General features: G+C 41.7%; 1 long non-coding RNA gene across 7 annotated transcripts in view; it reads left to right on the plus strand.

The window, feature by feature from the left end:
- LOC137479801 (uncharacterized) overlaps positions 1-26,444 on the plus strand; it is an 83,984-nt gene that overhangs the window by 8,112 nt on the left and 49,428 nt on the right. For 6 of the 7 annotated variants that reach the window (XR_011002527.1, XR_011002524.1, XR_011002529.1 and 3 more), the window contains one exon: positions 18-118. The exons of the other annotated variant lie outside the window; for it this stretch is intronic. This is a non-coding gene — a long non-coding RNA (uncharacterized lncRNA). The remainder of the gene's footprint in view (positions 1-17; positions 119-26,444) is intronic. 7 annotated transcript variants of the gene reach the window in all.

Genomic DNA, 26,444 nt, shown 5'->3' on the forward strand with positions numbered 1-26,444 from the left:
CTCAACATATTTTGCAGGCTCTATGCAATTCAATATAGAGTCACCCTTAGTATGTACCAGTTTGCATCTGAATTAAGAGCCAGGGATCAGACCTCCAAGTAGCAGATCAGACCTCCAAGTAAGTAGGTTTTGCCAAAATCCACAGCCTCACAGAAGGAAAATGGACATGGCAACCTTGTCTCCCCAAGGTCTGTGTGAAAATTCTTTAAGAATCATCATTCTCTCTCTGAAAGAGTAAGAATGGTAGGGAAAACTGAGCTCTCTGCTGCTATGATCAGGAGCCAGGTGCTTGCTGCTGCATTCAGCTGCTTTTGCCCTTGTGCATAAACGATTTTTCCCGTGCTGCAACCTCAATTTAACAGAAAGGGGGTAGAGAAACCCAATCCTTTTGCAGTCACTCCCTGACTTTCAGCGCTGCTGTCAGCCGTGGGAGCCCAGGCAGGGTCGTGCCCGTGCTGGCAGGCTGGCATTTCCGTGAGGTGAGAATGACACACAGGAATGATGGAAACCTTTCCGCCTTTGCCTTGGCACTGCTGGGCTGGGTGGCCCTTTCTTGTGGCAGAGAAGCAACAAGGTGTGACTGTGCACAGGGCCAGGCAATTAACAGCCCAGCTGTGATTGCACAGGGCTTTCTGGGGCCTCTCCTGTTCCCACACAGAACTATGTGCACGGAGGAGAGGGGAGGGCAATTTTCATTTCATTTCTCCTCTCGCTGCTGAGATTGCACTAAGTCAGTACAGAGATCCTTATCTCAAAGCAGAAGGGAAAATGAAATGTCCAGTTTTGTCACTATCTGAGTGCTCTGTTATCAGTGCTTCTGATATCTAGCTGAGAAGACCCTGATTTTATTGCCATGGCATTGCTGTCAATTAGAAGTGTTGGTTCTGTGCAGACTCCAGCATTAGGGCAGACAGGGTCTAAAGTGGAGTTAAAGGTGTATCAAACCTAGCATGAAACTGCTTTGGGTTTGTGACATTGAGATAAACCTGTTTTCCATTGAAAAACACTGAGGAGAGGTATAATTCTTAACCAGCATTACAGACTCCCCAGACTATTAAGGCTGCATAAATATTAAAGCCTTGTTATTTACATTAGAACCATTATCTTTATAGATATCGGTGCTTGTTAAATGACTCATAATGCATAATTCATTCAACCAATCCTGCCCTTTTCTCTGTTTATTATTCATCTGCAAATAGACTTTGATTTTTTACAAATTTGTTCATTATTCATATTATTCCAGACTCTCTGCACATATTTTAGTGGTCTTCTTTGCTCAACACCTATTGTCTCCTACCCTATTTTTATCAATTTGCTTTTGTTGTTTCTTGCAGAATGTAATTGAACATTTAATAACAGACCTGAAACTCCCCCTGACTTTAATGAAGATTTACAGGAGAGCTCTGGGGATTCATGATGATGCTTCTGCCTCTACCACACAGCCCCTGACAGGACATGGTGTGCAGTCATTCATACAGCAGGCTCTGCCTTTTATTCCCACTTGTTGGAAACACAGTAATCCATAGAGTTCTGCAGCACGTGGCCAGGTTCTAAAGTCTGGGAAATGAACTTGTGTGTTTATGTACAAAGCAAGTGTAGCGAGGCAGATTTCCCTGCACCACAGCACAGTGTGGTTCAAGGACAGAGCACCAAAATAGGATTTCAGATATCTGGTTCAGGTCTCCAGCCAACCCTTTACATGCAGAGCTGCCTCTCCATGTGCCTCAGGTTCCTCTTCTGCAGATTGGTATCAATGTTGCTTGAGGAAGATCTTGCTCTGCAGAGGCCAGAAGCAGTAAAAAATGCTCTTGGCATCTAACTTTAGGCACAGTTATTAACTTGCTTCCCCTGAGCTTCCTGAAAAGAGTTGTGAGAAGTTTCTCCACTGATTTCTACTCTTGGGGCTGCTGTTCAGAAACATCTCCAAGCTGATCCATCACTTCCTCTTGGAGGATCTGGATAAACTCACCATTTCATAGCTTGGGTGAAGTGCCTGAAGAGATACTGCCAGGCTTCTAGAAACAGAAAGTAGTTCAGGAAAAAAAGAATAATGTGTTTGTCTCTGATCCAAATACTTTGATCTGTAAGATAAGAATAGTTAACAAATAACAAAAAGTTCCCTTTGTTTTCGATTCAGCTTGTCACTATTCATCATTAGTTTATTTTGGATGCACTTCTAAGAGGTTGCTACCTGCACTATGAGGAAAAAGAAATCAACACCATGCAGTAAAAAAATTGAATTTGATAGTAAGGAACTAATTTGCTTTCTGAGTCTACAAATAAATTTTTTAACAATCACAATAATTAAAATTGTTTAAAGTGATTGAAGAAAAAAAAAATCCTAAATATTTCTAGAAAAAAACACAAAAGTATACACTTTGACGTTTTTATGATTTCAGAGTGAAGTTTCAGTTTAAACAAAATGAAGCCATTTTTGTTTAAGTTTAGTTTGAAATACAGTTTTCAGTTTAGTTAGCAAAAAAGACTTTCAAGATTTTTCTGATGATTGCTGTCTCTATTACAGACTGGTCCCAATATCTTTTATTTTACTGGAAGAAAATGAAGATAAATTATACTTAGAAATACTGAACGCTTGGAAATGAAAGAAAAAAAAAAGAACATTAAATTGGATTTAGAATTTTCTCATTTCTTCTAGTTTTTCAGCTAGAAAAATATGACACATGGCCCTGAATAAAATTTTCCTCTTAATTTCTAGTATTTATTCTCTTAAACATTTAAAATGGGTTTTTTGTCCACATGTGTTCTTCATGTTCTCCATTTTCTTTTCTGTTTTTTTTTTTCTCCCATGCAATGTCCTTGCCTCTTGGACTGATTTGTTTTGGAGATAAAGTTTAGACTTCTGGAGATCAGAACCCAAACTCCACCCAAGCACTGGAGGAGCAGCAGCACTTTAGTGCATTGCAGTGCCTGGCCTCACAGTTCTGGTCTGATTTTAGACCACCCAAGATCTCAGTCCACCACATTCAGCAGAAATTCTATGATTTTCTTCATACCTATCTCAAATTCAACTGATAATGAGTTATGAAAGGAACCAGAGTCCATGGACTGTAACAACCTCCAATACTGGTCTCCTGATGAGCAGTGGAAGCATGAAAAGTGAAAAACTACAGTACTGCTCATTTCCACCAGTCCTCATGTATCTTCCTGCTTTCTTCTCTCCTCATACCATGACTCATCCAACATTTGATGCCTGGGGACTCCCTGTGTAATTTTGTTTCCCAGTCACTTTTGTCCCTTCCTCATGCAACGCATTCACATAAGCCCTGAGAGAACCCAGCAGCCCTGGCTAAAATGGCTCAGCTTCCTTCCCAGGGTGTCAGAGAGCCAGGAAGAAAGGTTTGTTCAAGGTCTTGGCTCCCTCTCCTGGCTGGCTTTGCAGCAATATTGAATGAGATTTTAGCCCTTCGAAAAATTTGTGTTTGCTTACTGCCAATGAACACTTGAAGCAGGAGAGAGGAGCACTCTTGTGATGAGATTCTGGTTTAAAAAAAAATAAAATTAGAAAGCTGGAAGCTAATCTCAATAAAAATATGTTAAGTAAAATCATCATGTTTTTTATATAGACTATTTGAAAATGTTTTATTCCTGCCAAGATTTCTTGAATACTACATATATAAGAAAAATATTTTTTTTTAATTTTTCTTTGTTTTTCTGGATTACCTGTATTTTTCCCTTCTGACCTGCAGGCTCTAGACTTCTACTTAATAAATGTCCCAATACAAGATGTGTGTTATCCTTAAACAGTGGTAGCATTCCCCCTACCTGCTAATTGCTTTATTTGTCCTTACTGCTTCCGTTCCCTCATCAACAAAGGCTTTAGCATAAAGGGCAATGAGGTAGAACATGACAAGGAGAGTGGGAGCCAGAAGAGTGAATACTTCAGTAATTACACAGTAGCCTGGAGTAGCTCTTCTCAAATCAATTATGTAGCATGGATTGCCCAAAAATCTGAGGACAGAGCCCTTGTTTTAATTTGCCTATGGAGCTATGTGCTCCAGTAATGGGCAAAATTCTTCCCTTGTTACCAGTTGCCTTTTATAGGAATCTACATAATTCCTTCCTTATTTATTTTTCTTTAATTACTTTATTAATAGTACATTGTATTTAGCTCAGCTACAAACTAATCATTGCAAATTGCTTCACAAACATTACCAAATGGATTTTTACCTTGTCGTGTTGAAAAGGTAGAGCCACGTCCATTTTTCAACAGGGAAAACTGAGAAATAAGATTGTAATGGAAAGTGATTAGAAAAAGCAAATGGAAAATCATCCATAACATCCTGACAAACTGTAGTTGCAAAGTAAATTGTCAGATAACTCAAGAGTGTAACTCAGCAATCAGAACATTTATCCCAAAAACTATGCTTGCTGCAAAGCCCTCAGATTTGTCCTTCTTGGGACTTTATAGCAGGCATAAACCAAGATGGTATAAAAGCAAAGTATTGCCAGTGCCAAGAAGATTTCAGTAGTTTTGTAGACTTATTTTTGCTGTTACGGAAGAGTTTACTAAACAGAATACTGCACGTCACAGGAGCAGTCTGGGATTAAGAAGAATGAGCATCTTCACTGTCAGCTGATTTCACAGCTCCGTGCAGGTCTCATCTTCCAAAGGCTCCAGCTCATTGTTACAGAAGTCAATGTGAAAATACTTCCTTGGTATCAGTGACTGGGATTGGGCCCACATGATGGTCACTGCTTCCATGTGTTTCTCATTTCTTCCTTCCCTGTGGGATGCAGAACAGAAGCTGCGTCCAAATGTCTGTGAAAGTTTGCATCTAGGCAAAACTCTGCTTTGGATCCCTACTCCCTTCAAAAATGAACTCCCAGGATATAATGAGCAGTCAGGGTCCTGGTTGTTTTATTTAAGCAATGGCTTCAGCAAAACCGTAGCTTAGGGAAGGAAATATTTTTGATGATACATTTAAAAGGCATTACAGCCACTGTCTGAAAGGAGAAGCTTCCAGGAGGCAGAAGGGAGGCCAGTGAATAACTGGCCCTTCAATAACAGGGGTGTGTATGCAATAACAGAGGTGAAGGCCTGAAGTGAAATTTTTGGCAAAATTTTGGTTAATTAAAACACTGAAAAAAAAATTCGTATTTCACTGTTTCAAGCTTCCTAGACATGTTTAATTAACTGCAAGTAAATTTAGATTGAAAACGTTTTCAGACTCTTAGCTAGAAAAGAGATGAACTCAATTCCCATTCATGAAAAGTTTGTGATCATGTGTATTTGTCAGTGGAAATGGTTTAGCTGGAAAAAAATGTGTCTGGCTCTAGTTGTAACCTTATCTGCATAACCTGTAATAGAATAACTATAGCTATAGAAAGACTTTTGTTCTTTTTGGCATAGCTGATCAATTAGATGTGTAGGATGGAGTTACAAAAGCTCTTACAGTTTGCAGGAGTTGCTTTGCTTTTCATGGCTGTGCGAACAGCACGGTGCTAGAAATGATGTTACAAGGAGTGAACAATATTTTGAAAACCCAGTTATTCTTTGTGTCATGTAGCTAAAGCCCTCAATTGCCACTGGTTTCCCATAGGATTTTGATGCCACAGAAATGTACATGAAGGGTCAATCCTTGCTTCAGTCTGTCTTGATGGCGGAAAATAAAGGCAATGATGTTATGACTGCCCACAGGGAGGCAAGGGTCAAGTTAATTTTTCTTCTGGTTTGGTTTGGGTGGGTTTTATTTTCAATCAGCTTTTAAAATTAATTTTTATTTTTGATGCAGTCACCATCACTATATCATCTTTTCATTAGCAACCCTCATTGGCCATAAGTAACTTCCCAAAATCTCTGAGGAGGTCTCTGGGAGAGCTGGAAACTGAACTTTTCATATCTGTAATGACAGTCAATTCACACTTCTAGATAGGGAATAGATGTAAACCTTCATTCAAAATCCATGTCAGGTTCAAAAACACCTTTTAAAAGACAGCTGACCTACTGCAGGATTACAGTTTCAGGTGAAGCAAGCCAGAGCCAGAGCAGGTCCTTACTGAATAACCTGCTGTGTGCAAGGTGAAAGCAGCACAATTTCAAGGCTGCATCCACTTAGAAAGTCCAAGGATCCATGGAGAGCAACTAATCGACAGGGAATGAACCAGTACATCTTGCAAGATTTTTCTCTAGTCAAGTTGGGTGCCGGTAAAATTGTCTCAAGACGCAAGAATGAAAAGTTTAGTAATTTATTTATGCAGAGAAGTCCAGTAGTTGAAGTGCAGCCTTGTCAGTGCAGCGTCACCTCCTGTGCCCGAGCATCCAGACATGTCAAAGGCAGCACCTTTTCTTTTCTAGAACACATTTAAGTTTACTGGAAAAATCCAAATGCATTATCATCCTGATATTAATTTGCCATGTTAGTCACTGCTGTAATGCCCAGACGGTCAAGAGAGCAGGGAATAGCTGTCATTTGGAAGGAGACAGCATTACACAGATGGAAATCACCCCTTTAAGGATTTATAGGAAAACAATTGGTGCAGTATGGTGTCCAGCTACCTCCCCAAGTACTGCTAATGCATTTGTGAAGGCATTAACACATTAAAGTTTGAGCTTGGCTCCCCCTTATCTTAGAACAGCCACCAAATTGCATTCTTGCAGTATTAACTTTCTGTCACTTCCAGCTCAAGATGTGACCTAGAGTAAAAAGCTTCCTATCACCCCATCAGCTGCCTTAACTACTCTCTTTCAAGGCATGTTAATTTTGTGTCTTCATTTCACAGTGCACAACTAGAAAAAAATTAGAGACTTTTAGTAATATTCTTCCAATTAAAATAAAACATTTGCATTGTCAAAGCTAATAAAGCTGACTTCTGAAGTTTCTGTAAACGCCAGAAGCACTCAGCCTTACCACACAGGCTGCAGGTAGGTGCAGTAAAAGTGTTTTCTCACTCCTATATCACTACATTTGCCAGCAGTTCTCTATTCCTTTAAACATGTGGCTCTTTTTTGTAGCCATGTGCCGCATGCACACTGATATAACATCCCCCATCCTTTAAAGGCTCCCTCCCACCAAAACCAAGATCGATTTCTAGAACTTACAAACTTTTGCCATCCCCCAGCCTGTCCTAGGAGACGGGAGCTGTGTGAGGATGATCAGAGGCTCGGGCAGCACCTGGCAGCTCTGCCTGCACCAGGACACAGCTGGACAGGGAGAAGTCCCCCTCCTGCTCTCCCAGGCAGAGAGCAGACATCGCCTCCACTTCGTGCTGCTGCAGGAAAGAAGTTATAAACTGCAGCCAAAGTGGCACGTTTCACTTGATGTTTATCTTGCAGGTCACTTTTTATGTGTCTAAACTTTAGAGTAGTAAATATGACAAAAATGTTGATGAGAAATAATACATGAAAGCATTTTCTGTGTGGCCAGTCTGACCTGTGGAGATGCACATTTGGGTTTTTAGCTGGTATGCATGACTTTATTCCTTTGCCAGCACTAGCATCGCTCCACCTCCGTGCTCTTGCAACTACTTTTTCTCTGGGAGGTGGAAAGGTAGAGGGCTTGGCAGAGAGCAGCTGCAGCCAGTGGAGACTTCCCTTCAGGTTATAGCTGCATCCACAGGGCCCAAAACATGAGGGAGAAAAAGGTGCTACAAGCAGCCCGAACATTCTGGGAAACAGCTCCTTTATCACTGGGAAAGCAGGGAAAGCTGAGAAAACTAAGCCTTCCTTCATCCAAATTTTTTACCTTTGAGGGTTGGGGGATTTTTGGTGTTTTTTTGGTGTTTTTTTTTTTTTTTTTTTTTTTAAGGGGGAAAAGGCTGAGGCTGGGGGTGGGGGGAATGGAGAGCAAAAATGCTGACCTTAATTAATCGAAGGCCCACTAGAGCCGAAGGAAAGAGTTTGGCTCTCAAGGCCCGGGCCTCCCCCTGAGCCTCTCCTGGGTGTAATGAGAGAGCTCAGCTTCATTACTGGCAGCTGAGGGGAAGGGTCACTGGGGCTGGATTTGCAGGGCCCTCATTGAGGGATCACTCCATGCTGAGAGAAGCTGGCCATGCTCTTGGACACCTGGTCATTAACATTGCTAATTAGCGGCCATTAATCAGGGCCCTGGGTTTTTTGTTGTGTGTCACCGGCTCAGAGGAACCAAGTGAATAAGAAGATTGTTTCATTACCTCCACAAGAGGTGGAATGAAAGCAGTTCCCATCAGCTCAAGATGAGCTGAATTAAGGGAAAGGTTAGACAACAATTTAAGATGAGCTGCCAAGGGGGAGCTGGGGGACCTGAGCTGTCCTCTGAGAGGAAAACCAGTCACCTATAATTAATGAAATCTTCCATAACCTCACTCTAATCACCGTGTGAGCTTCTCACCAAAAAAAACCCACCTATCTTTCACATTGGAAGAACCCTAATTTATCTGTTTATGAAGTCCTAATCTTGGCAAGCTTTAATTCCATAGGATTTTTGCATCTTACATATATATATATATATATATATATATATATATATACACATACACAAAAATGCAAGGATATATAAGTATACTCTCACATAGTGTGAATGTGTCCCTGTATTTGTTTCACAGATTAACCTGAGTCAGCAAGGATGGTTTTCACACAGCCAACCCTACTGGCAGGGGGTGGGGGGGGACAACAAAAATCTGTATTAAAAAGTATCCAGACTGTATTTTAAATATTTATCTAAATGTTTGCATTTTATATGCTCTGGCTCTGAAAGCATTGAAGAGATCTGGTGGTTTTAAGAGACAGAATAATTAAAAATGAGTTCTGTTTCGGTAGGTTAAAAAAGACATGGGAAAAGTGATAGTTATTGGTATACATAGGAAAAAGTAAAGAAATTAATTAGCAACCAGATAGTTAAAATGCAGTGTTCTCCTCCCATGCTCCATTGTCTAACTTTTGTGGAACAGGTGCCTAATTTTCCTAATGGGATACATTTTAATTGACAAAGTAGTTTGCTTCACACCAATTTTCAGTTCCTTGCTTACTTTTAATATAATAAACTCCTCTATTTCTACAAACTCAGATGCCCTCTAGAAAGTAATTAGAAGCACGTTTTATCTGCCTATCTTTTTTTATAAACCACTTTTTGATTTCTGAGACCAACTAACGAAAAGCTTGATTTGTTCTGCTGATGTGTGAGAGCCAGTAACTTTTAGTCATATGCACCGAGCATTTCAATCAAGTTGTTTGCATATCCATTCATTTCAAAAAGACTCTCAAAATGGATTACAAACATTTAATTGTAAGAGGAATAAAATAATTAAGGCAGTACAAGTGGAAGTTAAAAATATGCCTAAGGATTCACAACAGTTATTGGATCATTCTCATCATGGGGCATAAATTCCTTCTTGTAATTTCAAAGAACTTTATTCAAGTAGGCACACTGCCTTTCCTAACAACAGAAAGTAAACCCATATTTCTTAAGTATGTGATGCTCTTTGTAGAGCTGTGAGATTGGTTAAAATGTCCTTAAAATTATCTATGGAGCATTGCAGCTGGTCTGGAATTCTATAATATGATTTCTGGGACTTCATGGGAAAGTTGAAGGCTCAAGGGGAAATTACACAATGAACAGCTGAGAAAAAGTTGCATTCTGGCACAGAATCATGCAAATGGGGCACATTCTTCAGTTTTCTCATGACGGATTGTCTCTGAAACTACTGAGCCAAGTTGCTGAAATGCTAATGAAGGAGAAGCATCAATGAGCAGTGTCATCCTGGGGGCTTCTGAAGGGGACAGAGTAGGAGATGGAGGGAGGGGGCGAGGGGGAAGGAAGGAAGGAAGGAAGGAAGGAAGGAAGGAAGGAAGGAAGGAAGGAAGGAAGGAAGGAAGGAAGGAAGGAAGGAAGGAAGGAAGGAAGGAAGGAAGGAAGGAAGGAAGGAAGGAAGGAAGGAAGGAAGGAAGGAAGGAAGGAAGGAAGGAAGGAAGGAAGGAAGGAAGGAAGGAAGGAAGGAAGGAAGGAAGGAAGGAAGGAAGGAAGGAAGGAAGGAAGGAAGGAAGGAAGGAAGGAAGGAAGGAAGGAAGGAAGGAAGGAAGGAAGGAAGGAAGGAAGGAAGGAAGGAAGGAAGGAAGGAAGGAAGGAAGGAAGGAAGGAAGGAAGGAAGGAAGGAAGGAAGGAAGGAAGGAAAAGAGAATGAAAAGAAATGGAGCAGGAGTTTCAAATATTGGGGCTGGCCACCTCTTAAACTTAAGTAGGGGGGCTGGGGAGAAACAGAGCTGTGATGAACGCTGATGACCACATTTCTCTTGGCTTCTAAAAATGAATAAAAGCACTTAAAAGATAGAGTTTGGCTTTGACTAGGGGGAGGTGAGTGTGGGCACTGCTCACACTGGGAGCCACCCTTCTGTTTGATACATAAGATGGGTGTAGGCCCCCAGGCTCCCAGCAGATAAGCCTGGGGGAGGCACATAGATGTTTGAGGGACACCAGTGCAGGGAGCATGGGTGACAAACAGGAGGAGCTGGACGCCGTGATACAGCAGGAAACTGTGACATCCTTGCCATCATGGAGCATGGTGGGATGACTCACACAACTGGAGGGCTGCAGTGGATGGCTATAAACTCTTCACAAGGGCCAGGTGAGGAAGGAGAGGTCATGGTGATAGGTCACTCCCTATCACTCCCTGTGTGATAGGGAGTGATTTGACTGTCTAGAGCCTAATGATGCTGATGATAGGGTAGGTGTTTATGGGTAAGAATCAGCCAGTGTGTGCCCAGGTGGCCAAGAAAGCCAATGGCACCTGGTTTGTACCATCAATAATGTGGCCAGCAGGACCAGGGTAGTGACTTTCCCCTGGACTTGGGACTGGTGAGGCCACACCTCCCAAGGTCTGTGTGCAGTCCTGGACACCTCAATACAAAAAATATTTAGAGGCTGGAGCAAATTAAGAGGAGGGCAACAGAAGGGAGAAGGGTCTGGAGCACAAGTCCTGTGAGGAGCAGCTGAGGGAACTGGTGGTGTTTAGCCTGGAGAAAAGAAGGCTCAGAGGGGACCTTATCCCTCTACAACTCCCTGAATGTCTCTACAACTCCCTGAAAGGAAGCTGTAGCCGGTAAGCATTAGCCTCTTCTCCAAGGAACAAGGGATAAGACAAGGAGAAATGGCTTCAAGTTGCACCAGAGAGAGTCTAGATTAGATATAATCTAGGAAACATTTATTCACTGAACGGGTTGTCAAGTACTACCCAGGGAAGTGGTGAAGTCCCCATCCCTGGAGGTATTTAGAAGTGTAGAGAAGGTGCTTAGGGATGTGGTTTAGTGGAGGACTCAGCAGTGCTGGGTAACGGTTGGACTTAATGATCTTAAAGATATTTTCCCCACCTAATAATTTCTATGATATAATCATAGAAACAGGAGAACAGGATCCCATTGCAAAAATGTGGGGGAATGGCGTAGGCCTTTTACTTGTCTCTAAAAAATGTTACTATTTGCAATTTTTTAAAAAGCCCTTTTATCATGGCACAGAATTTGTGGGCCTCTTTTTGTACAAGAGAACAGTTCATTTTTCCATAGATAGTTGAGCTTTATAACCAGATAGCCCACAGCTCAGCTACCAAGGCTCCTTAAATATTTAGCTTACAAGTACTGGATCTTGAAGAACATTTATACTAAAAATACCCAGAAGGCTACATTTTGTAGACTTTCAAAATCATTCTGTTCTCTCTCAGACTCCAGTATAAATGGCCAAAGGTCTCAGCAAGTTGGTGCTGAGCTATTTTGAACAGCTGGCTGGTGGTTGCTTCCCGTCAGTGTTCCTGGAGGAGCTGCCAGGTGGTGAGAACTTTAAAATATGGCCCTCAGCCCTCCAGATGCAACGTGCTACTCAAGCTTGTGGAAGGGCTATGAAAATCTGGCAGTCACAGAGGAACAAAATCCAGTCATCTGCCTTTTGTCCTCATTGCTGGTGAGAGTAGAAAATTAGTAGGTGTCGTAAGTGTTGTGCAGACGGGAGGAAGCCAAACTCAGTGTTTGGGTCAGTGTGAGGCAGGGCTGTGTAGTGGATTTGTCACTGGACCAGTGCTCTGAAGCCCTGGGTATTGAGCTAATTTATAACCTCTGCAAATCCCTTAACCCATTTTTGTTTCCTTTCCCACTTTTTTTGCCTCAATGTGTCTATTTAAATTCACTGAATTTACGATATCTCTTCCTATGAGTTTTTATGTTGACTACCAGGATGGGGCCTCACTTTTACCTGGGTTTTTCCAATGCTGCTCTAATACATACGGAGATAAAACCAGTAGAGAACAATTGCACAAAATGTGAAACCCACCATATGAAATCTTTCAGAGCAGTTTGGGAATGGCTGTATTGGACCCACAGCAGTTAGGTGTGTTACTGCTGTGTGTAATTGTGCTTTAATGGACTGCTTTAATGGTGGTTTTTACTGCTTTGAAGCCTCAGCAATATTCACAGCCTTAGTTTCACAAGCAGCCTTTAAATTTGGTACAAGTATTTACACATGCAAATCACTGTGTGGTGTGGGCAAATCACTGGGTGGTGTCTGCCTGCCCACATACTACACTTATTTATGTTACATCTTGTAGCATTATTACAGAATCCCGGAGCTCTGGGCACGGAGCAGGGCTTGTGCAAGCACCCGTTTCCCTGATGCTACAGTGATGCCAGAGACAGCAGAGAGATGTAGGCAGGCTGGGGACACTAGAGCGCTCCCCACAACAGCAGGTTGAAGGTGGAGTCAGCACCCCGGTGAGTGAGTTATTGCCCACTGTCTTGGTTCAGGGCAAATCTGGGAGAGAGCCCCCAGAGAGGTTCCTCTAGATGGCAGATTCTAGAGGATTCTAGATTCTAGAGGATTCTAGATTCTAGAAGGCAGTTCCCCCCAACCAATTCGGGAAAAAATACTTCCTTGGAGAAAAAGTGGAAAAACTGTTTATTAAACAAGAAAACTTAAACAATATTAAACAATGAAACTTCTTGCCACTCTAAAAGAGGGACAAGCTCAGAAAATGGACACCCATCCCTTTGAGTTGTTTGGTGGGACAATTTTTGAAGATTTATCCTCCCAAGGGAGAGGCAGAGTCCAAAGGTATTTTTGATTGAAATCATCACAAGGACTAGAGTCGACCAGGAGCTGGGTTGGCTCTTTGGTACTTAATGAGTGAATGATATGGAGACAAGGGACCAGCTATAGAGGAGACACTTGAAGCACAAGCGGCATGTGAGGAGACCTCTTTGGGTAACTGGCACTGCAAGGAGTTAAAGGAGGGGAGAAGGCAGCAGCTCCTCCCTCATATAGTCCTCACAGACACATGCCTATACTGCTGTTAACCTGTAGGGAAAGAGCTGATGGCAACACAGAGCTGTACACATTGGATTAGAGAGCCTTTCTTTTTCCTGCATGATATCTCAATGACTGTAATTAATGTGATTATGGATGCCATTCCTGCTTTGTAGGCCTCATACCACTTTGGCCGAGTCCAGCCTCTCCACATTAAGCCATGTCCTTCTATGCAGTGGTGTCCCAAAATGAGACAGGACATGCTTGCCCAAGGACTTCTGCACCCTTCCCACTACTGCATCTCCCAGCAGTTTTTCCATCCCACCCTGCTCCCAGCCTGAGCATACTGCCCCTCACAGACCCTTGGCACCAAGCTGTGACTGTGCCATACAAGACTTTTTCTCCTCCTTCATTGCTGGCCTTTCTGAAATATCTTCCATACCTTTGCATGTGACAAGGGAATTCTCACCTTCTGAAAATCCTGCTTGTGCTGCTGCTTCCTGTCACTGGTTTCCCAAACCAGTGTTGTAACTTTCCGATTTGCTGTGGAAGGATTGTTTTTGCAGCACATCTGCACTGTTAAAAAAGCTGGTAAATGCTGAGATGAAAATATGAGCTGTTTTCTGTAGGATGGCTCTATAGTTCTGTAAGTGCTGGAAAGTATGTGTGCATTGGGAGGACCAAGAGAATGAAAAGCTGGTTGGATTTTATTGCCTTGATTTAAAGAAAAATGGATTCTTCTTTAAGAGCTGGAGGTTATTTGCAGCTTAAGAAGATTTTGCAATGTTCTACTCAAGCAACACTGAAAGAGTAAACAAACAAATAAAAGCAAAGCAACCAGAATGCAGGATAGGTGATCATGGGGCAAAGCAGGTCAGTATTAAAAAAAAATAAATCCGTGCATAATTAAACATGGATGAAAAGGGGAGGCTGAAAGCACAGTTAAGGCCATAATGTAGGACCAAGAAGAAAGCTCCTATATTAGCCCCCAGTTTCGATTACATCTAATGGAAAAAAAAAAATTAATATTCTTTATCTCTCAAACTGAACTTTTCCAAAGTCTGTAGATGTAAATAAGAAATTTTGTTCAAAGGGTCATCTCAAATGCTGTATTGTACACAGCAGTGTGATTACAGTGAACAAGTATTAGGAGATCCTAAAACACGCTGACAGCTTCTAACATGCCTTATTGTGCTCCAGTGCTCCAGCTCATATGGTACAGTCAGGGGACCACACACAGTTCATAACAGTCATAATGGAAAATTGTACAGGCTGGTCTAGCTAGGCATAATTGGATGGGCAAGAAATTGAGTTTTCCAGCTTTCAGAGTTGTTTACTTGACCTGTTTTAATTTTAGTTGAGATGGAAGAATATGTTTCTCCAGGAAATATCGAGGAGTTGTCACTTTTTAGCCTAATAAATCTCATCTTCAGGAGTGTCCCTAAGAAGTTCACATTTCTAATGGCAAAGAATGCAAACTCTTTTGACACTATAGATTAAATCCAGAGTAGTTTTCCATTAACAGCATTTACACTGAACCAATTGAACTGCTTGAAAGTTTTATAGGAACCAACACTGTTTTTTTTCACAATATCACTTGACCTGGTCTTTCCCACTCTGCCAGCCTGCAATTTACTTCTTCTGACATATCCTTAATGCAAGTCCTGGTGTGCCAGTGTCACCTTGAATTATGTTTATTTTGAAAGCTTGTGGACATCCCTGTTGGCCCCCCCAAGGGAAAAGCACTTTTGGACTGACTGCTGAGTATTAGTATTGGACTGTGTTTACTTTAATCCCAAGTCCAGCAGCTCTTTGGGCTGAAATTTGAGAAGAGGCTACCAAGCCATTTTTAAAAACAAATTGATCTTAAGCCATGCAACTTTGTAGGCAAACATACCAGAGGCTGCAGAGCTCAGAGTTATGTTTTTTTAGGAAAGTATCTGTTTATAAAACAATGTAATAAATAAGGACGGTTTGCACCACCACAGTGTCTTTTGGCTGGATTATTGTCATGGTGCATTGGATTCTGACAACGCTCAGTTGGCCTGCATAGTCCAGCTGAAAGTTTTTGCCACACCAGTTTTGGAGTGATTGAAAAAAAGCCGTAAAAAGGTGTGAAACTCAACATCCTGACATATGAGCCACGGACCATGACAAGAGCTGTCCCCAGAGGGCATCAGTGCTTTGGGGTGTTCCTCATTGCCAGAAAGATTCTTTGACATCTTAGAATGGCACAGAATAAATCAGCCTTAGACTGTTCCCATTTACATCTCAGTCTGAATTCACTTATCCAGTACCCAAAATAAGGTATTTTTTTTACCTTTCCAGTTCTGTGTCAATCTGACTTGAGGTTCCTTAAAGTCACTGTACCCCAGCACCATTTTCCTGGCTGCACTCTTGCAGTGGGGTTATTGGAGCTTCTCAGACTTTCAAATTTTTTAATTTTTTTTTTCCAGTGGTCAGTTTAGCAATAGTTTTATTTGTCAAAATGTGGGACTGCAGCATAAAAGAAAGATATCAGTAACTTAAAGCTTTAAAAATCACAGTTAGCATAAGCCAGGAAAATAAGCCATTTTAAGGAAAACTGAAAATATTTCTAGTAATTGAATCATGCTGGAATGTCCGCCCCACTCCACTCCCCTCTGTCTGAACCACACTTGTCCGTTTGGACCCTGGTGTGTTACCAGGACGCTCTGGAAGAAACTTGTCTGGTCTTCCACACTGATTTGAGTTTCTCTGACTCAGTGGAAAATTTGCCTTGACTTCATGGCAGCTGGATCAAGCTTTCTGCAAGTAAATAAAGGATCCCATTTTCCAGGCTTTTGTATGGTGTCTCAGCACTGCAAAATCTGATCAGGTTATTAAAAATAATTATGTCATCAAACTGATTTTTATTCCTTTATATTTTGGCCTGAAAAATAAAACAGAAAAAAAAAACCATAAACTCATTAAGCCCTAATCTAAAACAAAAGTTTGGAGCCAAATGTCCATGTTCAGTCTTTTCATTCTTTAAACAACAGGGTCCTATTAGACAGAGATAACACATAAGGGGTACAGATGACAAACAGCATATTCATAGGATCTGTATTCACTCTGAACAGAAGGGAAAAAGAAGTGTGTATTTACCAGTAATTAACATGTTAAATAGTGTTTGGTGAAATCCATAATATGATTAAAAAATAAGAATTCCTGGATTACAGGGAAGAGTAATTACCTAAATAAAAGCAACTGAAAAGTTGTCCAGAGGTATATAATAACAATAATAATAATAATAATAATAATAAAGATCCCCCTCCCCAGTGGTAAATGATCACACAGTAATCCATGCCACTTAGTCAAATATCAGAAAAGGATCCCATAGACCCATAATTAGCAATGTACCAAGCAGAGCCTTGAGAAAACAAGCTGGTCCTCAAGACAATAATCTTCATTGCTAGCACCCATCCAACAGCCTTCTACTCAAGGAGTGAAAGAGGCAGGCAAGATAATAAAGGGACCCAACAGAGCCAGCAGGAAAGTTCCCCATGTGCTACTTGGAGTGGCCTTCAAGGGGGTAAAAAGAGGAGAGGTAGGAGGGGGCAAAGCAGTCATGCCCTCCCCTCCCTAAAAAGAATGAAAAAGAAAGGAAAAGAATCCAAGTTGCTTCTGCAGAAGCTGCCTAGCGACACACAGCTAATTACTACGACGGGTCCCCTGTTTGCAGATCTTGTTATCAGTAAAAATAATAATAAAATGAGCCCTAGCAGTCTGGATATCTGCAATTACAGTGTGAATTGCATGAGAGGATTATATGAAGTGCTCTTGGCGTGGAGGGTGGGGGACCAAGGCGCTTCAACTTGAGAGCAGAAAGCAGCTGCTTTGGGGCTTTGCACCTGCTGCTCACCAGGCTGTTTTCACCTCTAGACGAAAACAGGCTTCTCTCTCCTCCTCTGTCTCCTTTCTTTTCACACAGTGCACAAATGTAAAAACAGAGAAAGATTTTTATTTGAAAAAGGAAAAAAAAAAGAAAAAGAAGGAGGAAAAAAATGGACAGAAAAAGAAATTGTCTTCTTGAGGAAGTTTCTCTGAAGCAACATGAGGGGCATCTTAGGGCAGCCAAGGGGAATCTGAAGATGGAGTGTGGGGCCAAAGAAACAGGCAAGCGGCTCCATTTTAATGCAGAGACAGCAGACAGAGTGCGATCTGAGATTGGCAAAGTTTCAATGTAAATCCAGGGGGCAAGGGGGATGGGGCTGGGATGAGAAGAAAGGACTCTTTTACTGTTTCATGCTTCTAAGTCCTGCCGATCAGCATAAGCTCAGCTCGACATTCTGGGAATAGCAATGAGGCACACACAACAATCAAAACACCCTAAATCTGTTTGATGATTCAGACACTTCGTGCATCTGCACCGAAAAAATGGGACTTCAATTAAATAACTTGCAGATTTCCACAGAGGGGGGAAAAAGTCGGGGGAACATGAGGATTTTTAATTAGTAACTCTGAATACAAGCCGTTTTTTTAATTAGGTGTTTGCACTACCACTTTATTCTTAAAGGGAGATTTGTAAGCGCGTGGGATTGTTGTGAAAGAAGATCCTGGACAGTTTGTTCCTAACATTTTGTTGCAACCTGCATTTGCTCCTAAACAGCTTTTTTTTAGCAAAAGAAACTCAGCTACAACTCCAAGCAACTTGTTCAAACGAAGGCTAGATTTTTTTTTTTAAGTTTTATGTGCATACATACATCATATATAAGTGTATATATAGTGCCCAGAGTAGGTTTCAAGGCCCTGCAAAAGTTTTCATGTGTTTCTATGTTTCAGATTACTCTCTGTGAATGATCTACTTAAATTTATATATATATAAAATATATAACTGTACTGTAGGCATTATATACATAACTGCACAATACACAGGGTTTAAACAGAGATAGTAGAAGTTTGTCACAGAGTTGAATGAAATTCCCATATGACTTCACTGCTTGGCAGCCACCACTTTTAGAACAAACCACGAATGATTGCAAGCTTCAGAGTCTGAAAAATGATGGGTGAAATCCCAAACCCTTTGAAGTCATTGAGTGCTTTTCATTCACTATTGGGGTCAGGATTCATGCTCAAAATCTCTTGAGTGTGCGCTGGCATGGCACAGTGATGTACAGGTCTCTCACATGCACATGCACCATGAACCTGCAAAATCTGCTGTGAAAAGGCATCCTCCCTGTGGCAGGCCATGGTTTTTAGAGCCTTAGAAGACACATTTGATCTTTTTGTAGATGAACCACTGAGGACACTAGAATGAGGACACTTCTGTGATAATTTAAAAAATGTAGCCAAAGAGGAAACTGAGGAATTAATATATTTTTGCATCTTTATCTCTCAGTTCTTGGACTTTTTTTTTTTTTTTTTGATAAAACACTTACAATGATGTGGAAGAGATTAAAAGTTGGATTTCTCTATACCCAGCCGACCCTCCCCCTCCTTTTCCTAACGGGTACAGCAAGATCATATAAAGAGGGACCATGATCGTTTATCCAAATGCAAACAAACCTAAGTATGAGGATTTACCACAGCCTGACTTTCTTTTTTAAAAAATTTATTTCATGTGTTAATACAAAGACTATTTAGCAAAAGTAGAATGCCAGGATTTGCATATGAATAGATACCTAAAGATCAACGAGATCAACTCATTAGGGCCTGAACATCTAAACATACGAAAGTCAAAGAGGCCACAGCTCAAGAGCCTGGCTGCTGAGATTCCCAGTGACTAATCCAAGCAAAGCTGATAGTTTTAAACTTATTAGTATTTTTTCCTGCCTTAACAAAAAAAATCCTTTACCTGAAATCAAAGCTCAGTCCAAGGAAAATAGCCTTGTGATTGTGTCTAGGACTTAATTTCTTCCTTTGCCACAAGCTTTCTCCATGGCATTGGGCAAAGTCATTTCGGAAGGGGTTCGCCTGACCCAGCAGCATCTGTCTCAAAGGGAGGGATTTTAACTACCTCGTCATCCAGACTCCCTTCACAGTAAACGTAAAAAAAAGGCACTTTCCAAAGGGATGTTCATTCTTGCTGTAGTGTCCCTCCTAAGACAGTGTCTAAATCTCTGGCTGCAGGTGCTTATCTCATCCTCTTGCCTATGCCAAGAGTGTTTCAGAGTAGTTCAGACTGAAATGAGTATGGAGTCTGATGTGCCTCAGTTCATCATCTGTAAAATGGGATTAAGTGATTAATGCTACCTCTGTATCTCATGGGTGAGTTAGGAAGTGGAATATATTATAAACCACAAGATGTTCAGATATTAAAATAGTGAGAGTGATATGAGTGCCATAAAAAGATAAGGTCCTGATCCAGTATCTGTGGCAACCAAGGGAATCTCTCCTCTGGCCTTTTGTGGGTATTAGATCAATCAATCCCCAGTGACATTATCCATTCACTGCAGAGTAAGTGAAGGTATGGCCAGAATTTTTCCACCGGCAGAGAAGGGAGAGGGTATGGGAAAGCCCTGACCTTACTCTATGCTTGAATAGTAGGAAGAGGGAAAGCACAAACAGGCTTTCAAAGCTGCCTACAAGATTTGGACACATCAGCTTATTAATGTTAGCGGAAATTGGGCATCCACATCTCTGGAAATTTCAGCCTCTGCATTTACAACACAAAAAGAGCCCAACCACAGAGGAGATATTTCCCTAATCTTGGCACCACTGCAGATTTTTGTTTGCGCTTCCTTGGATTAGACCTTTAGCAAACGACAGTGCTCGGATGTTGCGGGAAGGACGCATTTTCTCCTCACCCACTCCAAGGTGTAGCAGGCAGTGTCAGGGCAGCATATTCTCATGGCTAGATCCCGAGCCTGTCATTAAATCTGTCTTTTGACCTTGGGCAAGTCACTTAACCTCAGTTTCCTCTGACTGTAAAATGTAGATAAAATATTCCCTGCCTCACGGCAGTGTTGGGAAGATTAACAGTTAGACATTGTTCTGAGAACCTTGAATAAGAGCTGTGAGTGCATGCAGAGCACTGTTTCTATTGGATACTGCTTTCTCTTTCTACATACAGAAAGGCTGACTTTTAAACTGGCAAGAAGCCCAGGCCCGTGACTAGTGGTGTGCCCCCTTTGAATGCACAATAACTACAGTTGCATGCACAAATTGGGTATCCGTGCATGGAAACTGGACACACAGTTGTTTACAGAACAGAAGAGTTTCTCTCTCGTGCGCCCTTGGAAAACTCAAGGACTCCATTTATTAAGTAGAAAAAGCAGTGCCACCACCCGTGCAATATCAAACAGTTTCTAGGCAGCATTTTTAGCAGGTTAATAAGGTATAATATCATTCCCTCCAGAGACTGTAAGGTGGGCACTTTACGTTGACCCGAGTTAAAATTTCACACTCATTTTACAACTCCTGCAGACTGTCTTGGTTTAAAAGTGCCAGGCGAGACGTTTTGGGGAAGTTGAGAAGGGAAAAGATTTGCAGGTATTTTGTTTGATGTGTGTAAATCAGGACTGAAATAAATGGCATAGGTGGAGTTTACCCAGAGATAAATGGGACTTGGCTGAGAATCTGGCACTCTTTATATACGAGCCTATAAACAAACCACAGTCAGGACAGCAGACACGTTGTGTGAAGCCTCAGGAGGGCTGCTTGGCCAGGGCTTGGGCTCTGCTACCCTCACTGAGGAGCCCTGCTCTGTGCTGCTTTGGGTTGGGGTGTGCTGGAGAGCTGTGGGGATCCCAGCAGCAGAAAGCTGTGATGGGAGGAATGGAGGCTGTGTACTCCCTCTCTGCAGAGTCTGATCTCCAGGCATTTTCCAGAATCATAACTCCAAGAAGAGAACAAAAAGAGTCTCATGAATAATGTGGAAGTGAGAGGAGAAGAAAGAGGGAGTGAGGGCAGAGAGCCACTGGCCAGGGCAGCATTTTTTTTTTCTCACTCAGAGAACTCCTTTTGCTACAAAAGCTAAACCTTCAAGCAGGAATATCTCACATTTCTATATTCTCTGCTTTCCTTCTGGCTGTCACTGGAGGTATCTAGAAGAGATGGCAGCAAGGTTTTGCAGAGCCTTCCCATGCCATACAGCTTCAGGCACAACTTGCTTCAACAGCAAACCACTTACAGGCACCTTCCCATGCCCCAGGCCTGGTCTGTGCCATGGCCCTGCTAGCAGCAGGAGTCAATGTTCCTCTCACACCTCAACACACTGAAAGGAGACGATATTCTGGGATGGCATCAGGCCTTCTTGCCTTATTTATGGTGAAGGAGCCGGCTGCATAGGCCTCTCTTCAGGGTGGGTGAGCAGCATCAGCTTAGGATGTCCCCATCACTACAGCTTATCTGCTTTAAGCAGTAATACACTAATTTACTACTGTGGTAGGAATGATTGAAATCTTTAGACATAATGGAGGAAGTTTAATAGGGTCTACTGAGAAACCCAGGTGTTTAGATCAGCTTAAAAATAATAACCTTCTCCCCTGCTGAGCACTTTCTTTTCACAATAAGCTCAGCTTTTATTCTTAACCATAAAGACTACCTCAGACAGGAAATTATTCACGTGATTGGTCTTTACAAGTAGCGGAGGGTTTAAACTCAGGGCTGGAGAGGTCATTAGTGGACAGCCATGTGATTAACCTTTGCTTGCCCGTTTCTTTTCACACTTTGTTAACAGCTCCCATTATTGCCCTTCTATGTCTCAAGGAAGTAGTTTATTGACAGTATTAAAAATACATAGCTACAAATTCCAAAGAGCCTTATCCTTGTGTAAAACCTCCAGTAATTTCTAGCCAGATGATACACACTGGGCATAGCCCCTCAATTTCTGGCCAAAGTGTATCCAGAAATAAATTTGCCCATTAACACGGGATCTGAGTTAACACATTTGTTTTACCCGTTGCAGGACCTGTTCCTGGGCCTGCCTCAGAAAGTTTTATACAGCAAAAAAAAGCTAAGGTTTAGTTACACAGTGCCATTAGCACTTGTCTTAACATATCACAGCTTAATAGGAGTCACACCAGACACTGAGTATCTTTGAGCAGAGATGGGCATCCAAAGGACTTTGAAACCTTGATCAAAATTATGAGGTATTCCAGAGCTGAGGCTTGTTTTTGAGATAATCCATCTGCTACTTGTTTTCAAGCCAAAGGAGCAGCCTCGAGTTTCAGTTCTGGCCAGCGCTGGCCGTGCCCAGGAGCGCTCGGTGGTGCAGAGTGTGACACGCACACCCAGAGGGGCTCATGCTTGGGGGGATCTCTTCCCACAGCCAAAGAAACCAAATAAAAATAACACCGAGGCAAAAGCAAAATGCCATGAAAGAGAAACAGAATTTCTGTGAATATAACACCAAGCAGCATCAGTTTTGCACCAGTCTGGACTTTGCGAGTGTCGTGCATAAAATTAATGGTGAAGATGGCAACAACAAAATGCTGCAGCAAAGGCTGGGGGCAGGGGAGAAGGGTGCCTCTTTTACTTATTTATTTTGCATTGTTGTTGCAGGGTAAGTTCAAGAGGGAGGTGAAAGGGGGGAGGTGTTCAATGGGGGCTTTTCCACAGCAAAAGGGTCTTTTGGACAGAAAGAGAGTGTCAAGGCATTTTGACAGAAAGTGGCTGAATGTGTCTTTTCTAGTTAACTTCTGTGAACTGCTGGGCATTTCCGTACACAAAGGGGCACTTTCTTGGCAGCTGAGGAGCGAGGGCAGAAGTCAGAGAGGGCAAAAGAGGAAGAAAAAGAAGAACATCAGTTTATGAATACAAAACTTAGAGTAGAATTTCTTTTTTTAAGTAGAACATGTACACTGAAGAAAGCCTCTGGGCAGGCATAACTTCCTCAGCTGGCGTTTATTTGGCAGAAAACCCGAGCCTCAGTGAATTAAACTGCACTTCAGGAAGCATCCACGCAGGACATCACTCAGCCTGCACTCAACCCAGCAGGGTGCTGAGCCCCTTCAGCTCCTCTTGAAGTTGCTCAGTGTTGTGATGCTCAGCACCTTGCAGGGATGAGGCTGTAGCTGAGGACGGCTGTGGAGCACAGAGAGGAAAATTCTGAGATGTGTCAGTGATCCTAGAGGCAGCTCAGGTGCCAGTGGCCCTGGTGTATACATAATTTCTGACATCTAGACTAGATAATTTAATGGTGACTCAGATAGATCTGCACTACATTACCTGTTAGATATGTCCTAAGAATTCAGCACTTCTCCCTCAGTTATTCTATTTAGACTTTGGGGTTTTAAATTGAATGGGGAAATTAAAGTACTTGACAGCAATGAAAACAAAGGACATCTTTAGGAATTATGAAAGCTTCCATAAAGATAAACAACAAAGTACTTTCTTTTTTTTTTTTAGTTTTATCTACATCTGACTATAGCTTAAGCTATAAACCAAGCCAGACTTGGCCTTCCTTTATGATAGTTATACACCAGAAGTGAGGCAAGATTTGGAACTATGAAAGAATTACATGAAAATCTATTCCAAGGGAAAGGTGAGATCAATCAGAATGGTTTGTGCAGGTCTGTAGAAACACCTGAGACGGAGCAGTAAGGAATTAAAATGCTGTGCAAAAGCAGCAACAACAGGAACATTTGAAACCTCAGCAACAGCTTGTAATTGCAGAGTACATAATTTTACTTATTCAGAGGGGAAAGGTCAAAGTAAGATCCCAAGGCAAAGGCAGCTTGAAGATTAGTTGGATTCACAGGCCCTTCTGGAATTGACCATTTATGTCTAAACTGATCAAAAAGTAGCTTTGTAAGTCACAACTCTATTTTGTGTTTTAGCTTTCCTATCAGAAGTAAGAGCTCCAGTTTAGCCAAACTTACTTAACCTACAGTACTCTTTAAGAGCCAAAGGGACTAGAGGCACAAGAGGCACGTAGGGACTCCTTAGGATGATTGTGCTTTTGAACTCTGTATTAGAAAGATGTATCTGTTCAGCTGCATAAAAGCATTTTATGAACAATATACCAGAGGTGTTAGTGACGTTTTAACAGCTAAGAGCTTCAAACCAACAACATTTTAGCAATTACCTGTACCTGGTTACAAACTTCTAATTAAAGCTGTGTCAGAGCTTCTATATGTTTTTAGCTTTCTGGAGTTTATCTTGAGTCTTGACTTTAAAAATTACCTGCTGGCTAAAATTTGTCATACAAGGGCTTACATAGGAACATGTTTTAAATAATAATAATAAAACCCCACTTTGACAGCTTTATAAGTTATTACAGTGTTTCAAAAAAGAAATCTGTCAGTTCAGGTTTTCTTAGGATCCCCTGGAAATGGTGCTGTCTGTTAAACAGCAGTCACTGACACTTGGGGATTGTTTCTAAGTGTCGGGAGTGAAGCCAGGTACCTCAGCTGAGGCATGTTTCCAAAAGAAGTTATTGCAGGTGTGTTTTATTAACTCACCACCCTGTGTATTTCTTCTGCATTTTAGGTCAGAAACTTCAAGGGCTGAGTGGTCCTGGTCTACTTCTTTTTTATTCTGACTGCAACACAAAGGCAGGGTCACACTTGGACTAGGCCTTGTGCCTTTGTTTTGTGTAGAAGGTTTTGTTGGTTGGTGTGTTTATTTGGGGTTGGGTTGGTTTTTTTTTACAGCACTAAAATCTGAAACTTGGCTGAACTTGAGATTCTTGAAAGATCTCAGCTGGAGTTGTTCTGCTGTGCACTGCTCCTTCTTCTTCCCTAGGGGAGGTGTCAAGGTAGGAATATAGTCTGTACTTCTTTCTCCCAGTGCTGTACCAAAGTCACTTTGAATTTGATCTGAGAACACACATTGCATCCCTATTTTTGCTTGTCCCATTTCTCCTGTGCTGGGTGCTAGTCACCCTCTGGCCATGAGTTAATAGCAAAATAAGAATTCACTCTGCACTGTGCTCTAAACATAGCTCTTATAGGTGGTGGGTACAGCACTCTCTGTACATGTTGCAGGACTGTCTTCTATGGTAACTCCTGGCTGTCCCCATTCCTTGGATGAGCTCAAAGACCTCACTGGGAACTCAGTGTATTCTGGGGAAGTCTTGAGTATGCTGTGAGTGAATGGATTTGGCACTAGGTGAGACAAACTAATGGGTTTTTCAGTCACACAGTTGTTTTTGTCTTTAACTTAGCATCACCATCCTGATGGCAGGAAAACCTTTGATTCTGAATCCTGAGGCTTCTCATTGTCCTTGGCAGGCTTCACATTCACTTGGTTATTTTTTCTATACTATCACAGTCAGAAATCAGCAGGGGAGTCAGTCACTGGCAATACTAAATTTTTGAGCCTGGTTTGGTTTCTTTTATAGACTGGACATGTCTGGGCAGGTGTAAAGGCTGTTCTTTTTCCTCATGTTGGCTAATGTGAATTCAGACCTAGTCTGAGCAGGGTTTTTCAAATGTTCTAAAATTTTAGGAAAGGGAAAGGTCTTTTCAGGCTGCTTTTCAGATTGATTTTCGGGGCACTCCTTGGAGTTTTAAATACCAAGAGACCTCATTTAATACCTTAGCAGTAGCTCACTGCTGTACAAATCTGACCAGAGCCACCACAAAACCAGTTGCTTTTCTGCCACAACTTTGTGACTGAGCTTTCCCATTGTAGTGTTGGTTTTAGTGCTTTTTATAATTTTTAAAATTTTGCTTTCTGTTACATGTGATACACCTGTTATAATTTGGAAGGGTGGCTCAGGCAGAGAGTGTGCAAGTTGGAATCTGAACTTTGCCATATGCTGGTGTGAGAGAGGAATTCTCTTCAGCCACTGTGTCTCCCTTATTCTGGGTGTAAAAGTGGACTGACAGTTCTTAGCCCTTCCCCATTTAACTGAAAGCTTTTAGAAGGATAATCTTCTTACTGCTTTGGTGGGGTGGTTTGCTTGTTTGATTGGGTTTTTTTGACTGATAGCTCCAGTTTTTGCTATAATGCCAACATTAAGTAACGAGAAATTAGTAAAACAACACTTCTTCCCACCCTGTATATGGTACACCATACCACAGTGCCAAGTATTTTTTGATGAGAAGAGCTAAAGAAGCCTCTACACTTCTGCATGGGGAATGGCCACAGTGGAGGGATGAAAGACAAGATGAATTTTTTTGACAGTCTTTTATTTTGAAATTCCAAGCTGAATGGCTTTATTGGACTTGCTAGCCAAGGGGAGAAGAGGTGCCAGTTAAGTTTTAACACCACAGTATTAACACAATTTTAGCCCTTTTCTCTCTCTATTTTTGTCCTGGAAGTCACATTTACAAATATATTTTGTGGCATCACTGTCTGATGCTTACATGAGATCTT

Source organism: Anomalospiza imberbis, chromosome 10, assembly GCF_031753505.1.
Source record: "Anomalospiza imberbis isolate Cuckoo-Finch-1a 21T00152 chromosome 10, ASM3175350v1, whole genome shotgun sequence".
Taxonomy (NCBI): Eukaryota; Metazoa; Chordata; class Aves; order Passeriformes; family Viduidae; genus Anomalospiza; species Anomalospiza imberbis.